Raw genomic sequence first — 14,856 nt, forward strand, 5'->3', positions numbered from 1 at the left:
CTAATCACAACTACAATCAAGCAACATTATATTAATTCAGTCGAGCTGAAGGGATATCTTCTATCACTTTTTTTTTCTTAAATACTGGCAGTATACAGCCACGGCCAATTGAACAACAACGAAAAAACAACAACAAACAAACAAACAAAAAAAACAACAACTGAAAACTGACACAAAAAAAAGCAACAACCGTGTACGCCGCGGCATGCACCTACGTGACAACGAACCACTGAGTGTGGTGGTGGTGTGTCCATCGAGATCGATGATGACCATCGTTGTCATCCAGATGGGGGATGGGGGGAGGGTGGTGGTGGGGTGGGGGGAAGGATGCTCATGAATCTATCTGTGAGTGCGCAGATGGCTGAATAGTCCAATCTGCGCACGAAATGTTCGCTGACAGTTGAGGCAGACAAAGACAGGCATGTCATTGTCAGGGAGCTTGTTTGCCCGTGACTTTCTGGCCTGCCTCTTCTCAACAGCTGCAGCAGTCCTGTTGGCCTCGCACAACCTGGCGCCTTTGTGCACAGCAGCGCGCCATTTGTCACGGTCCACTGCAGATTCCTCCCAGGAGTCAGGGTTGATATCAAACGCTTTCAGAGAGACTTTCAGAGTATCTCTGAAGCGCTTCTTCTGACCTCCGTGTGATCTCTTCCCTTGTTGCAGCTCGCCATAGAAGAGCCTTTTGGGCAGCCGATGGTCTGGCATGCGCGCCACGTGTCCAGCCCAGCGAAGCTGGGACTGCATCAGGATGGTGAAGATGCTGGGAAGGGTGGCTTTTGCGAGCACCTCTGTGTCTGGTGTCTTGTCTTGCCACTTGATGTTCAGTAGCTTCCTTAGGCATGTTGTGTGGAAGTGGTTCAGCTTCTTGGCATGTCGTTGGTACACTGTCCAAGTTTCGCAGGCGTACAGTAGTGTGGGGAGAACTACTGCTCTGTAGACCTTTAGCTTGGTCTCAAGACTAATGCCTCTTCTGTTCCAGACATTTGCACTGAGTCTACCAAAAGTTGCGCTTGCTCTTGCAATCCTGACGTTCACTTCATCGTCGATGGTCGCATTTCGTGACAGTGTGCTGCCAAGGTATGTGAACCGCTCCACCGCACTGAGTCTCTGACCGTTGACTGTGATGTTGGGCTCAACGTAGGGTTTCCCTGGGGCTGGCTGATGGAGAACTTCAGTTTTCCTCGTGCTGATGGTAAGGCCGAAGTTCCTGCTGGCAGTGGCAAACTTGTCGACGCTGAGTTGCATGTCAGCTTCAGATCCAGCGTTGAGGGCACAATCATCAGCAAACAAAAAGTCTCTGATGATGTCTGTCATGACCTTCGTTTTTGCTTGAAGCCTTCTGAGGTTAAACAGCTTGCCATCTGTTCGGTACTTTAGGCCGATTCCAACATCGCCATCTCTGAAGGCATCAGTAAGCATTGCAGAGAACATGAGGCTGAACAGCGTTGGAGCCAGGACGCAGCCTTGCTTGACACCATTTGTGACAGCAAAAGGAGCAGATGTTTCACCATTGTCCTGGACTCGAGCCTGCATGCCTTCATGGAATTGGCTGACCAAGGAAATAAATTTCCGAGGGCATCCGTACTTGGCCATGATCTTCCACAGTCCCTCTCTACTCACGGTGTCGAAGGCCTTAGTGAGGTCGACATAGGTGGAGAACAGATCAGCATTTTGCTCCTGACATTTCTCTTGCAGCTGCCTTGCAGCAAACACCATGTCAGTGGTTCCGCGCTCTTTCCGGAATCCACATTGGCTCTCAGGCAAATGACCTTGGTCAAGGTGTGCTGTGAGGCGGTTAAGTAGGATCCTGGCAAGTATCTTGCCTGCGATGGAGAGCAAGGAAATGCCCCGATGGTTATCACAGGCTTGCCGGTTCCCCTTTCGCTTGTACAAGTGAATGATAGATGCATCTTTGAAATCCTGGGGGATCGTCTCTTCTTTCCACATGAGTGAGTACAGCTGATGAAGCTTCTCAGTCAGCACAGTGCCTCCATCCTTGTAGACCTCTGCTGGTATGGAGTCTGAGCCAGGTGCTTTGCCACTGGATAGCAGACGGATTGCTTTCTGGGTCTCAAGAAGTGTTGGCGGATCGTCCAGTGCTTCGTTGGTGGGGACTTGTGGGAGACGGTCTATGGCTTCATCATTTATGGAGGAAGGGCGATTTAAGACACTGTTGAAGTGCTCAGCCCATCGTTCGAGAATGTTCTCCTTCTCGGTGATCAAGGTATTCCCATCTGCACTGAGGAGGGGGGATGATCCTGAGGATGTGGGACCATAGACTTCTTTTAAGGCATCATAGAACCTCTTCATATCGTGCCTGTCAGCATATCCCTGGATCTCATCAGCTTTGTCACTCAGCCACTTATCCTGCATCTGGCGTAACTTTTGCTGAACAGTCCTGCGGATGGCATTGTATGCATCTTTTTTTGATGTGGACTTTGGGTTGCTCAGGTGGGCTTGATGCAGACGGCGTTTCTCATCCAGAAGCTGCTTGATTTCATCACAGTTTTCATCAAACCAGTCTTTGTGCTTTCTGGTCATGGGTCCAAGGGTCTCTGAAGCTGTACTATAGATCAGCTCACGCAGGGTCCTCCAGTCAGACTCCACATTCTGGTTGTCCAGAGAGGCGGATTCCAGACGATCTTCCAGCAGCTCCACAAAGGACTGTTTGATGGTGATGCTTTTCAGCTTAGCGATGTTGAGCCGTTTTGGAGCCTTCTGGCCTTGGGGGCGTCTCTTGGGTTGGATTCGAATATTCAGCTTCGAGACTACAAGGCGATGGTCTGTCCAACACTCGGCGCCGCACATGGTCTTTGTTACACGTACATCTTGCCTATCCCTTTTCCTGACGATGACATAATCGATGAGATGCCAATGCTTTGAGCGAGGGTGCATCCATGACGTCCTGTTACGGGTAGGGAGGCAGAAAACTGTGTTGGTTATCAGCAGTTCGTGCTCTGCACAGGTCTGAAGCAAAAGCAATCCATTTGGGTTGCAGTGGCCCACACCGTGCTTTCCAATCACTCCATCCCAGGAGATGTAGTCAGAGCCAACTCTAGCATTGAAGTCCCCAAGAATGATGAGCTTGTCTGCTTTAGGGATGGCAGCAATGACAGAGTGAAGGTCCTCGTAGAACTTCGCCTTCACTTCATCCGGGTTGGTCATGGTTGGGGCGTAGGCACTGACAATGGTGAGGTGCTTCTGGCCAGATGCCAGTGGGAGTTTCATGGTCATAAGCCTATCGTTGACTCCCTTTGGGATTCCAGCTAGCTTGCTGACAAGTGCTGTTTTTACTGCAAAACCAACGCCAGCCTCACGTCGCTCTTTGCTTCCTCGTCCACTCCAGAAGAAGGTGTAACCAGATCCCCGTTCACAGAGCTCGCCTTCGCCTGCAAGCCGAGTCTCACTCAAGGCTGCGATGTCGATGTTGTATCTGGCGAGTTCGGATGCAACTAGTGCTGTTCTCCTTTGGGGTCTGTCCGCGTTATCTCTGTCCAGGAGAGTCCTTATGTTCCAAGCACCAATGGTGAGAGGAACGATCCTTGTTTTTTTCTTTTCTTTCTCTTTGTTTCGACCGCTGATGTAGGGTCCCCGCCAGCCGCGGTATGCTGGCCAGGGTGATATGGAGCAGGCAATTTTTAGGGCACCTTTTCTAGCCCCTTCCTCATGCCAGGGAGGTGAGCAGTGCATTCCTAAAGAGGGCTGCTCAGACGCTCAGACGGCTGCCGAGCTCCATCGCTGCTCCTGTCGACGAAGAACGACCCTATGGCCTGAGCCGCCTGCGTGCAGGTCTGCGGCTGCGACTGCCAGTGTACCCACACCTGTCGTTTCGTCGCTCGCCTGTCGCCACAGGACTTGGGGGTGATGAAATGATGAAGGATGAAAGGTCATTTTGGATGACTGATGACTTGCGCGATGAGTTTGTTTAAAGTGAAGAGGAGTTGCGCAACGTCGACCTCACTCTCTCGTCCGGGTCCACCAATTTCCAGTGGCAAGACTAAGTCGAGACGACTGGAGGATGAGCACGGATGCAGTGGATGACCAAGATATCCTTTCGGTGTCTCATCTTGCTCTCTGCACTCCACAGTGCGTTGCTGTAACCGCCTTCCTCTCCGTTGAACCGATAGGTTTCTTCCGCAGATTCTGCCGGATCCAGACTTCGCATACATGGGTAGACACACCCCGGGGGCCAACTGCGTGTGGCATGCACACAGCACAGTGGAGCTAGATGGCCGTCGGTGGCTCTCCTGAGCCGACGCCCTTTTATGGATCTCCATAAGGGTGTCTAGCCACCCGCCTCACCAGTCCCAGAAGGGAGCGGTGGAAGTGCCGGTTTAGTCATCGGCAACCCGACCCTGAACAGGTTGTACTGGATTACAGGTTACCAGTAGCAGATCTAATGACCTGACCTGACACTGAGTGTACACAGACAGCGTATACAGCTGGATAAGAGACCGCGATGAGAGCAAGGACTCTCTTCCAAAGACACAGCAGGATATCTAAAGGCGTCAGTTTGGTTACCTGTCTTGTGGACACAGTCTCCCAACCTGACACCCGGCGACAGGGGGAACCGGCAGCTCTACAGACTGGCCATGACGTGATGCAGGCACGACAAAGTAACAGCCCACAACACTGCCCTGAATGGAAGGAAGAGTCAAGCCAACCTGAGAACAACGTGTAGGATTGGCAGAGTCAACAGGACGTGGACGTGAATACATGATGCGGAACACAGTGGGAACTCTGCGTGGCTGGTCAGAGCTGGGTCAGTCATGCTGCAGGCGATCGATACAGTGAGAAAACCGTACTGACAGGAGACGGAGAGAAAGAGAGATAGAGGGGCAGGGAGGGGAGGGGGTACAAGTTGTATGACTAAGGGGAGGGATGATGTGCTATAACTTGACACAGTGTGTGTGTGTGTGTGTGTGTGTGTGTGTGTGTGTGTGTACAAGTGTCGTGTTCAGGCTAAAATGTGGATAAACAAAAACAGATGCGATCAGCCAGCCCAGATTAAAAGAAGAAAAACAGCAGGAGGCAAATTCTCTCATTTGCCATTAAAAAAACATGTATTTCAAACTGAATGCACATACAAAAAAACCCAAAAAACATCACATAACAACCAAGTGATTTTACAGCTTTCTTTGGCAGTTACTTTTTTTGCAATCAGGTAATTCTTGTTGCACAGAAAAGAACAGAATGACAGCCGAGTATACAAAGTTCTGCCCACGTACCACAGTTGGTATAGGTGAGATCTGTAGATATTCGTGCTTTGAATTCCGGGGTTCCTGGCCTGGGTTGAGATGTCTCCAGACTCCCATGCAGATGGTCAATATATATGTGACCTGCTACACTGCTTCAGTCCCACTCGTTGGTGTCAGTCATCCTAGTTCACCTATTCCCAGTTCGCGTATGTGTATTACTCAGTTGCTATGCGAGGAAGGTGGCAGAATGGTTAAGACGCTCAGCTGCCAATACAGAGAGTCCGTGAGGTTGTGGGTTCGAATCCCGCTCTCGCCCTTTCTCCTAAGTTTGACTGGAAAATCAAACTGAACGTCTAGTCTTTCGGATGAGACGATAAACCGAGGTCCCGTGTGCAGCACGCACTTGGCGCACTGAAAAAGAACCCATGGCAACGAGAGTGTTGTCCTCTGGCGAAATTACGTAAAATGAAATCCACTTTCATAGGTACACAAATATGTAAGCATGCACTCAAGGCCTGACTAAGCGCGTTGGGTTACGCTGCTAGTCAGGCATCTGCTCAACAGATGTGGTGTAGCGTGTATGGATTTGTCCGAACGCAGTGACGCCTCCTTGAGAAAGTGAAACTGAAACTGAAACTATGTGTCTGCGTGCACTGACGTACGTTGTGCATGTGAAAAAAGAAAGAAAGAAAGAAAGAAAGAAAGAAAAACTTTCCGAGTTCATATTCTGGCCCCGTTTGTGTTCGCAATCTGATCCGGCTTTGTGTCGGAAATCGTAAAACAGCAGACAAAGCTTGTGATCATAAACTGAATTGTACAGACATTACGTGCTGTTGGAAGGAGTCAAACTGGAAAAAAAAAAAATTCAAGAATGTGTTTCATGGGGCGGATGAGTAAACTATCTCAAGGCCCGACAAAGCGCGTTGGGTTAAGCTGATGGTCAGGCATCTGCTGAGCAGTTGTGGTGTAGCGTATATGGATTTATCCAAACGCAGTGACACCTCCTTGGGCTACTGATACTGACCCAATAATGCAGTCTGGGACTTCCTCAACCTTTGATGGGAGATTGTTTCATATTTACTTTTTCTTGACGCCATTTCTACTACAAGTATTCTTTTACCATAACCAGACTCACTTTAACAGATACACAAAATAAATGTAAATGTTAAATCATGATAACCAGAACTTTCCACGACTTAATCATCAACAGCAAACAAGAGCACAATATGAAATCATCGCCTCCATAAAATTACATTCTTGAAATTTTTTGCTGTTTGAGGATAGTAGAGTTGGACAACATTTTTTTTACATCTAAAAACATCAGGTTGGCCCCATGATGGCCTCACAATTACCCCCAAAATGCTAAATCGTGTGGCTTCATGTGGGAAACAATCGTAAAATCATCACAGAACACTCTAAATACGTTTAAAACCAGTCTACTTTATTCCTGTGAGTGTTAGGAGGGGTGAGGGGCTGGGGGAGGGGGCTGGGGGGGGGGGGGAGGGGTGGTAGGTGGTCGGTGGGTAAACTTCATTTTCCTGACTAATATCGCTTATTTCCACGATCTATACAGTGTATTTTGAACGAAAATTCTTCAAATCAGTATTCATTGTATTCTGAAGCAGGGGAACATGACACTATGTAAATGTTAGCTGGGTAGGGGGAGGGGGTCGGAGGGGATGTGGGGGTAGGGGGGTGCACGGTAACCCCTTCGGCCTTGCTTTGTATGTGAATGCCGCTGATGGCTTTGATTGAAGAGAAATCAGAACGACGTTTGCGCCGCTCCGTTATGTAGCCTGAAGCTGAATAAAAAATATGGTTTAAAATGCACTTGGAAAGCTCTCCTGCAATCAAACAACAACAACAACAACAAAACATTTCATCATTTTAAACAAAAATAATCTAAAAGGTGCATGATGACTTGACTGAATCACTGAACTGGTTAAATAAGCATACATATAGGCCTCAGTATATAAAGTATACAGATAAACTCATAAAACCGCCAGAAGCATATTTCTAAGATCTCGAATGGTATAAAATTGCTCATGAAAACTAAGAGAGATAGGGTGTGAACATTGTTTTCAACTGCAACTCTGAGTTTGTGTGTGTGCGTGTGTGTGTGTGTGTGTGTGTGTGTGTGTGTGTGTGTGTGTGTGTGTGTGTGTGTGTGTGTGTGTTGACAACAGTGCAATGGTCCCTGCTCAATCAAACTAATAAGATTCACGTTCTGAATATGTGTTCTCTCAAAATCTCTCTCTCAAGCAATAATACAATGGTCCCAACTCATACCGAAATACACGAGAATCATGTTCTGAGTTCGTCTCCTGACTCTGTGTGTGTGTGTGTGTGTGTGTGTGTGTGTGTGTGTATCCCAGGAACCATGTTTCATTGAAGACAGACTGAAAGAAGGCGGAAATCAGACAAACTGAGAATAAACGAACCACACCGCATTTATTGTAATTTTCGTAAGCTACTTGCATTCCAGAGAGCAACGAAATTATCACAACTGCCAGAGTTTTTGCAGCAAGGTTGTTGACGAAGATATGCTTTTTCTTTTTTTTCTTTTTTTTTCAACTCAGAAATTTTGTGTGTGTGTGTGTGTGTGTGTGTGTGTGTGTGTGTGTGTGTGTGTGTGTGTGTGTGTGTGTGTGTGTGTGTGTGTGAACCCCACCAACCGTGATCACTGAAGACAGACTGTAAGAAGGTGGAAATCAGACAACATGATCTGGACAAACTAACCACACATTCACTGTAACTTTTGCAGACTATTTGTCAGTATACCAAAGAACAACGAAGTCATTTGGTCCAAAGGGACCAATATAAACGTGCAGGAAGAAAAGAACTATTATGAACTTTCCGGCTGTTTAACTCACTCAGTACGGCCAGTCCTCTCTTCTCCTCTACACAGACCCCTCGGATGTCCAGTGGGTGTCTGAATGACCCAACCTTTAGCTTCCGTCGTCAGAATTGTGGTATTCTTTGTCAACATTCACCTCTTCAGTATAAGAGCCTTCTGCTTGCAATATTTTGATGATGGTAACTGGGGTGAAACGCTGTTAACGTCGTCTCTTTCGCCGTTCGTATTGAGAGAGTTAAACTCTTCCAGGAACGATGCTCACTCCAGAAAGACTGTGAGAAAGGGGAAATCAGACAAGCTGAGGGCAAACGAACCACAATTCGAATGCCAGTGAACAAATCAACAGTTCCCGACATGGCCAAAAAAAAAAAAAAGAAAAAAAAAAGTGGACTGAAAACGTGCAGAAGAAAAACGATTATGAATAAAGTGACCCGGCCAGCCAGAGACCGTTCAGCGGCACCAAGCATGATGCCGAATCATGCAGGGAAACCCTAACCTCAGGCACCATCTTTCTTATCTCTCTGCCATCCATGTAAAAAATAAATAAATATAGATAGATAGATGGATACATAGATAGATAAATAAATAAATAAATAAACAAAGTTGGAAAACTTCGCCGGGAACCATGCTCATAGGAGACACTGAAACACGATTATAAAGACAACCCAAAGAGGAACAAATCTCCTATCTACTGCAACTGTCACAGACTACTTGAATACCATCAAACAAGGAAACAATTTCATCCCTTTGTAAATGTCCCAGATCCTCGTCTTTTCTTCTAATCACCGACTCGCTCTGGGTCGAATATGACAGTGAAATCAATTGAGCTGCGAGCTACATGATTGATTCAACACAGATTTCCAGAGTGTGAACTAGGGACATCACTAACTCTTCACTATGTTCGTGCGCCGTGCACGCGTGGTGTGTGTGTTTGTGTGTGTGTGTGTGTGTGTGTGTGTGTGTGTGTGTGTGTGTGTGTGTGTGCACGCGCGTTATTTGTGTATGTGTGTATACTCTCAGGAACCGTACTCGCTGGAGACACAGGCCTACTAGACTATAAGAAGTATAGTAATTTTTGCACCGACTACCCGAATGCCTGTGAATAACGAAATAGTTGCTGAAAAGGCCATCTTCAAACGTGCAAAAGAAAAACGATTATGAATTAAGTGACCCGACGAGCCAAGGAACGTTCAGCGGCCCCTAGCATGATGCCGAATCCTGCTGGGAAACCATAACCTCAGGCACTGTCATCCATAAGACGGAGACGTAAGGCCACACACACACACACACACACACACACACACACACCCCACACACACATGTATATATATATATATATATATATATATATATATATATATATATATATATATATATATATATACAAAACAAACAAACAAACAAAAACAAAAACAAACAAACAAAAAAACAACTTCAAGATTCGAATTCCACTGCATCAGTCGATGCAAACTACATTTTTAGTTTCTTCCCTCAATGGGAAATAGCTTTATTTCGAAGTCACAACAAAACGTACGTTGATTTACTGCAACAATATTGACAGTTCACGAGATGGAATCCACCATCTGTTTCAGTTTCAGTTTCAAGGAGGTGTGAAAGAGTGCGGATTGATTCATATAGCCTACACTACATCACATCTGCTGGAAAAAAAAGAAAAGAAAAAAAAGTAGAAGCATGATCTTCGCACGCATGTGATGTATAATTTTAATGAAGATAATGATGCCCACCAGCAGGTGGCACAGTGGCCTCGTTACATGTCACCTTCACGCCCCGTGGCAAGCATCCTTCTGAGGACGGGCTGGTAAAGGTGTGGACAAAGGTAGCACAATGCAAACGCAGGAAACCCACACACCCGTTCCCTGGGGGACACCGTTGGCATTTGACACCTGTATCAGGAGTGGACTGAGAGGACGCTCCGTGTAAAAGCAGCCAATGAGTGTCACGCCGTGACAGGCACTGGACGAACACCAAGCAGGGTGTGAAAATGAGCTGCCCAAGGGGCTTTTCCCCCCAGAATCTCAAGGCACAAACACCTCGATCCGTTCCTTGGGGAAGGTGAAGGTTTCAGCACTTCATTGTCACCACGTACGTGGAATGCCAAGCATGTGCTGGGGGTAAAATGGGGCAGACATGAAGACTGTAGCTCAAAGACAAAAAACGAGTCCCAGATTTCTTGATGACCATCAAACCCAGATCTCTCTCTCTCGTTCTAGAGAGAGAGAAAGAGAGAGTGTATGTGTGTGTTCTGTTTTTGTTTTTGACTCACTTGTGTAAACAAAGTGAGTCTATGTTTTAACCCAGAGTTCGGTTATCTCTGTGTGTGTGTGTGTGTGTGTGTGTGTCCGTGGTTAAACTTTAACATTGACATTTTCTCTGCAAATACTTTGTCAGCTGACACCAAATTAGGCACAAAAATAGGAAAAATTCAGTTCTTTCCAGTCATCTTGTTTAAAACAATATTGCACCTCTGGGATGGGCACAAAAAAAAAAAAAAAAAAAAAATGAAGCCTAATTATATGCAAACTGCATTTACTGTTATATTTATATTTTTTGTATTCTCTAAACTTGGCACTTTGATCTGATATTCGACACAACAAGAGCAGTCATTATTATCGTTTTTTGTTCAAAAAGGAACTTCTTTTGCTAAGCATGGAAGTTTTATTTATTTTGCAAACGTTTTGGTGCAGATAGTAAAAAAGGGAAATTACTCTGTAATTAATGCTAGGGGACTTAATTTGCTTTAAACTGATCTTTCTCATCTTCAACATTACATTTTGAAATTATACTCAATACATAAAAAGCTCGTGTGTTTTACTCTGAGTGTACAGGGCTTTCACTATGTTCATTCGCCCAAGTGGTCTTTTTCGGAAAATACTAAAATCAATACAACGAGTGGACTTTACAGATCTGTTGGCTGAGCCCTGAAGGTCATGGGCAAAAATCAACTGCGTACACATATTTATACACATTCAAAGCGCGTGCTCATATTCTTCGCGAACGCGAACGACGCCATTTTGTTTCAAGTTGTTGACCTGCCCGTTCAATCCTATATTCAATGGACAATACACGATAACATGTGATGGAAAGTTGGAGAAGGAGACCGTTAAATATTTTTTCAGAGAAAGATTTGTGAACGCCTCATCACTTACTGGATTATGCCCCAACTGCCATAAAAATATCCACAGAATCAGTCGGAATTCACAGTTAAAAATTGTAAACCATGCGAGTTAATACCCTTGAACTGATCACGATGAAACGAAAAAATTTCCAGTCTTGACTTTTCTCAAAATGAAGTCCTTTTCACTTCTTACGACGTTTAGAAGTATTTGTACTTGGCTCTACATGTTATTAGCTTAACAAAATACTAAATTTTGATATCAACTTTAAAACTATAAAACTAGAATGAACATAAAAGAGAAATTGAATCGACCGTGTCGTACTACATTCCCGGCGGGTGTAACTAAACTTGTACATCTATCTAGATCTAGTGAAAACGGCTAAATGTTGCAGTGTGATTGCGGCGATAGCCATTAAAAAGAATTTTTTATTGCCCTTAAAGATTTTTTGAATGCCCAAGATACACCAGAATAATATGATTTAAACAGGATCTCACTGCGAATACCGCAATTGATTTATCGCCCTTTAAAAAAGTATGTTCAAATGTTAAATTTTAGAACGTCAGTTAAGGAGCCACGATAGTGTAATGGATAAGGCAGTTTCTTCTCACCCGAACACACGGGGTTTTAATCTGGTTAGGACTTTTTTTTTTAAACACGAAGCTTTATAATAACAAATACAGAACACATTTTAACGATGAGATTTTTTTTTTTTAAAGTGTATCACAAGTGAGTCTTGAAGGCCTTGCCTCTCTTGTTTTTTCTTATGTCGATTATTAGTACCATGCTTGTGCCTCTGTGTGTGTGTGTGTGTGTGTGTGTTATTTTTACCATGCTTATGCCTTTCTGTAGTACAGTATTCGCATTCTATGACTTTAAGTAGCATTGTGTAGTGCATGCAATGACATATATAATGTAGTTGTGTGTGGTGTAGACCCTGTTTCAGGGCGGGGACTGGATGAAAAAAAGCGCGCCATTGCTTATCTATTATCCTCGAAAATAAAGAATTTGTCTTGTCTTGTCTTGTCTTGTCTCCCGCCCCCCCACCCCCTCCCCCAACCCTCCGCCCTCTTCATTCTTTCCCTTCTCAATTCCCTCGCTTTTCAAGATCGTCAGTACTGCAATGCTCAATGGTTGTCAGCATTGACGTTTAATTAATATACCTGACTGATTAGAAAACGAGACTTCTCAACTGTAAGGTGAGGTTTATTTACAGACTTCTACCCTATGACAGGGCGTCCCGTAAGCACGCTCAAACCATGATTCTCAGGTGGCGCCCTCTCATATGGTATATATATATATATATATATATATATATATATATATATATATATATATATATATACATGTATATGATAGTCAGTCGTGTCCGACTATGACCATCCGAACAGCAGAGGAGGCAACTGCTGTTCCGACTATTTGGGAGTGGAGAGTGTCTTGCCCAAGTACATCCCCACTCTCTCGGCCAAGAGGGTTTTAGGACAGTCGGCGCTGGGATGGTTCCCAAAGGCCAAGTAGCCCACAAGGCTGCAGCACTAAGAGCCAGTGCAATTTTATCTCCTAGTTTGAGAGTCATAGTCCTTCACAAAAGACTAAGCTGTAAATGGTTTCCCATTAACTGGAGAAACAGCTCTCACTTTGCTGTTGGCCGAAATGTAAAACTTATGTCAATCTGATATAAGCCGAGTGTTGGGCCTCTCTCATATGGTAGACCCGTGTCAAAGACAGAGACGGATAATGACCAGGAAAGTTGGTACCACTTGTTTCTCCCCTCGCTTCTTGGATCAGTTCTGTCCTTCAGCATTCATCTGTTCTCAGTACTGGACACATTAGTCAGCACAGCGCATCAGTGTCAGGCAGAGTGACAGGCTATGGTCATAATTAATCTGTGCATGAACAGAGAAAATCGATATTGGCTAATTTAGAAACATATTCAGGTGGATATGAAATCCGCTTTTGGTAAATAAAAAAATGAAGTAGACGTGATTTAACTGTTGATTTTCGGTGCATCAGTTACGCACTGAATCAGTCACAAAAAACAGACGAGCATCCAGATGTCAGCGATTTTTGAATGATGTAGCAGCAATGGCAATTTTTACGACAGTCAGTAAAGCATACTATACAGTTTATTTTCGCTGCGTTTTATAAGAATAATTTTTTTTCAGTAGCAGATATTTGTAACACTGCTGGAAAAGAAATATTCAATGTTTGTGTGAATTATCTTTTTGTATCTTATTTTATTTCGTTTTATTTTGTTGATTGTTTTAATAAGCACCGGATATTCAAATCGTGCAGTGGATGTACGCATCGTAGAATGTACAGAACGAAGTCCAGTTCTTGCCTTCAGCTTATAGAGCACTGTTCATGCATCAGGCTTCTTTCTGTCTGCCCCCCACACCTCCATCCCCACCCGCCCTAATTAGGTTGAAGGGGGATTCTGTGTCTGATGGCAAACCAGACAACGGCGACAGCCGTTTGGGACCAAAATCATTCATCAGTATCGAAACCCTGACAAGCTGAAATTTAATGGCTGAGCGAACCGCCTCCAATAACTCAGTGCCTCAAGTGATAAGAAACTCTGGGGAGAGAGCTGGACAATACAAGGTCTTCAGAGAATTATGCAGCTCTGTAGCCAATGGCCGTCCCAGCTCTGTGGCCAATGGTAAACCGGGAAAGTGTGTGTGTGTGTGTGTGTGTGTGTGTGTGTGTGTGTGTGTCTACCAGTTGTGTAGCAGGAAACACACATTGCAATCTGTCATTTGTGTGAACACCAAGCTTCTTGGTTTGCAGTCGCAAGTGTGTGTGTGTGTGTGTGTGTGTGTGTGTGTGTAAGTGAAAATGTGTAGGTATGTGTGCGTGCTTGTGGGGTCATGGTGCGTGCGTACGTGTGTGTGTGTGTGTGTGTGTGTGTGTGGAGGGGCGGGGGGTAGGGGGATTGGATTGAGTGCATTAATGCATCAGCGCTTTTTAGTAAACCACACACAGTAAGTTATGTCCTTTGCAAGGGTGATGAAAAAGAAGAGAAAATGTGGCTTTGTAATCAAATTATTTTCGATAAACACGAATGGAAGGAAAAATGGGAAAGTGTGCCGTATTTCTGTCGATTGCAACCTTCCCTGTGTAACACACACTTACACACACACACACACACACAACCTTCTTCCTCTCACCCCGCGCCATCAACCCCATTTTTATACGCAAATCCCGTGCTGTGATGAATGAACACAGGCCGTGATTGCCGATACTGACGTTCAGTTTGAGGCTGTACTCACTTTGTGCACGTGTACAATAACTTCATTTGTCACAGGACAGGAAGCGGTGCGCTTGGTGTCGAGGCGAGTTCCACACGACTTCAACCTCACCGGCCAGTCAAGGATTACAGATACCGCGCTAGCTTTTATATTGCAGTTCATTGATGAGTATTATTACTGATGTGCTGATCAATATAATGAATATGTGTACGGAGGAGATTTGATGAAACCAACTGCCAGCTTTTTAGAAAGGTGACTGGCTTGTTCTGCAGAAAAGAGGGATTGTGCTGGAAGCCTGATCATGTGAATCTGTCGCCAAGGTAAGACGGCCTTAAGCGTGTATTCAGGCATGGTTTCCGTTCTCTCTCCCCCATTGAGTCAACTCAACAAACACACAAAAGAAGGCACTAATTTTT

The sequence above is a fragment of the Babylonia areolata genome, chromosome 20 (genome assembly GCF_041734735.1).
Source record: "Babylonia areolata isolate BAREFJ2019XMU chromosome 20, ASM4173473v1, whole genome shotgun sequence".
In the NCBI taxonomy this organism is placed as follows: domain Eukaryota; kingdom Metazoa; phylum Mollusca; class Gastropoda; order Neogastropoda; family Buccinidae; genus Babylonia; species Babylonia areolata.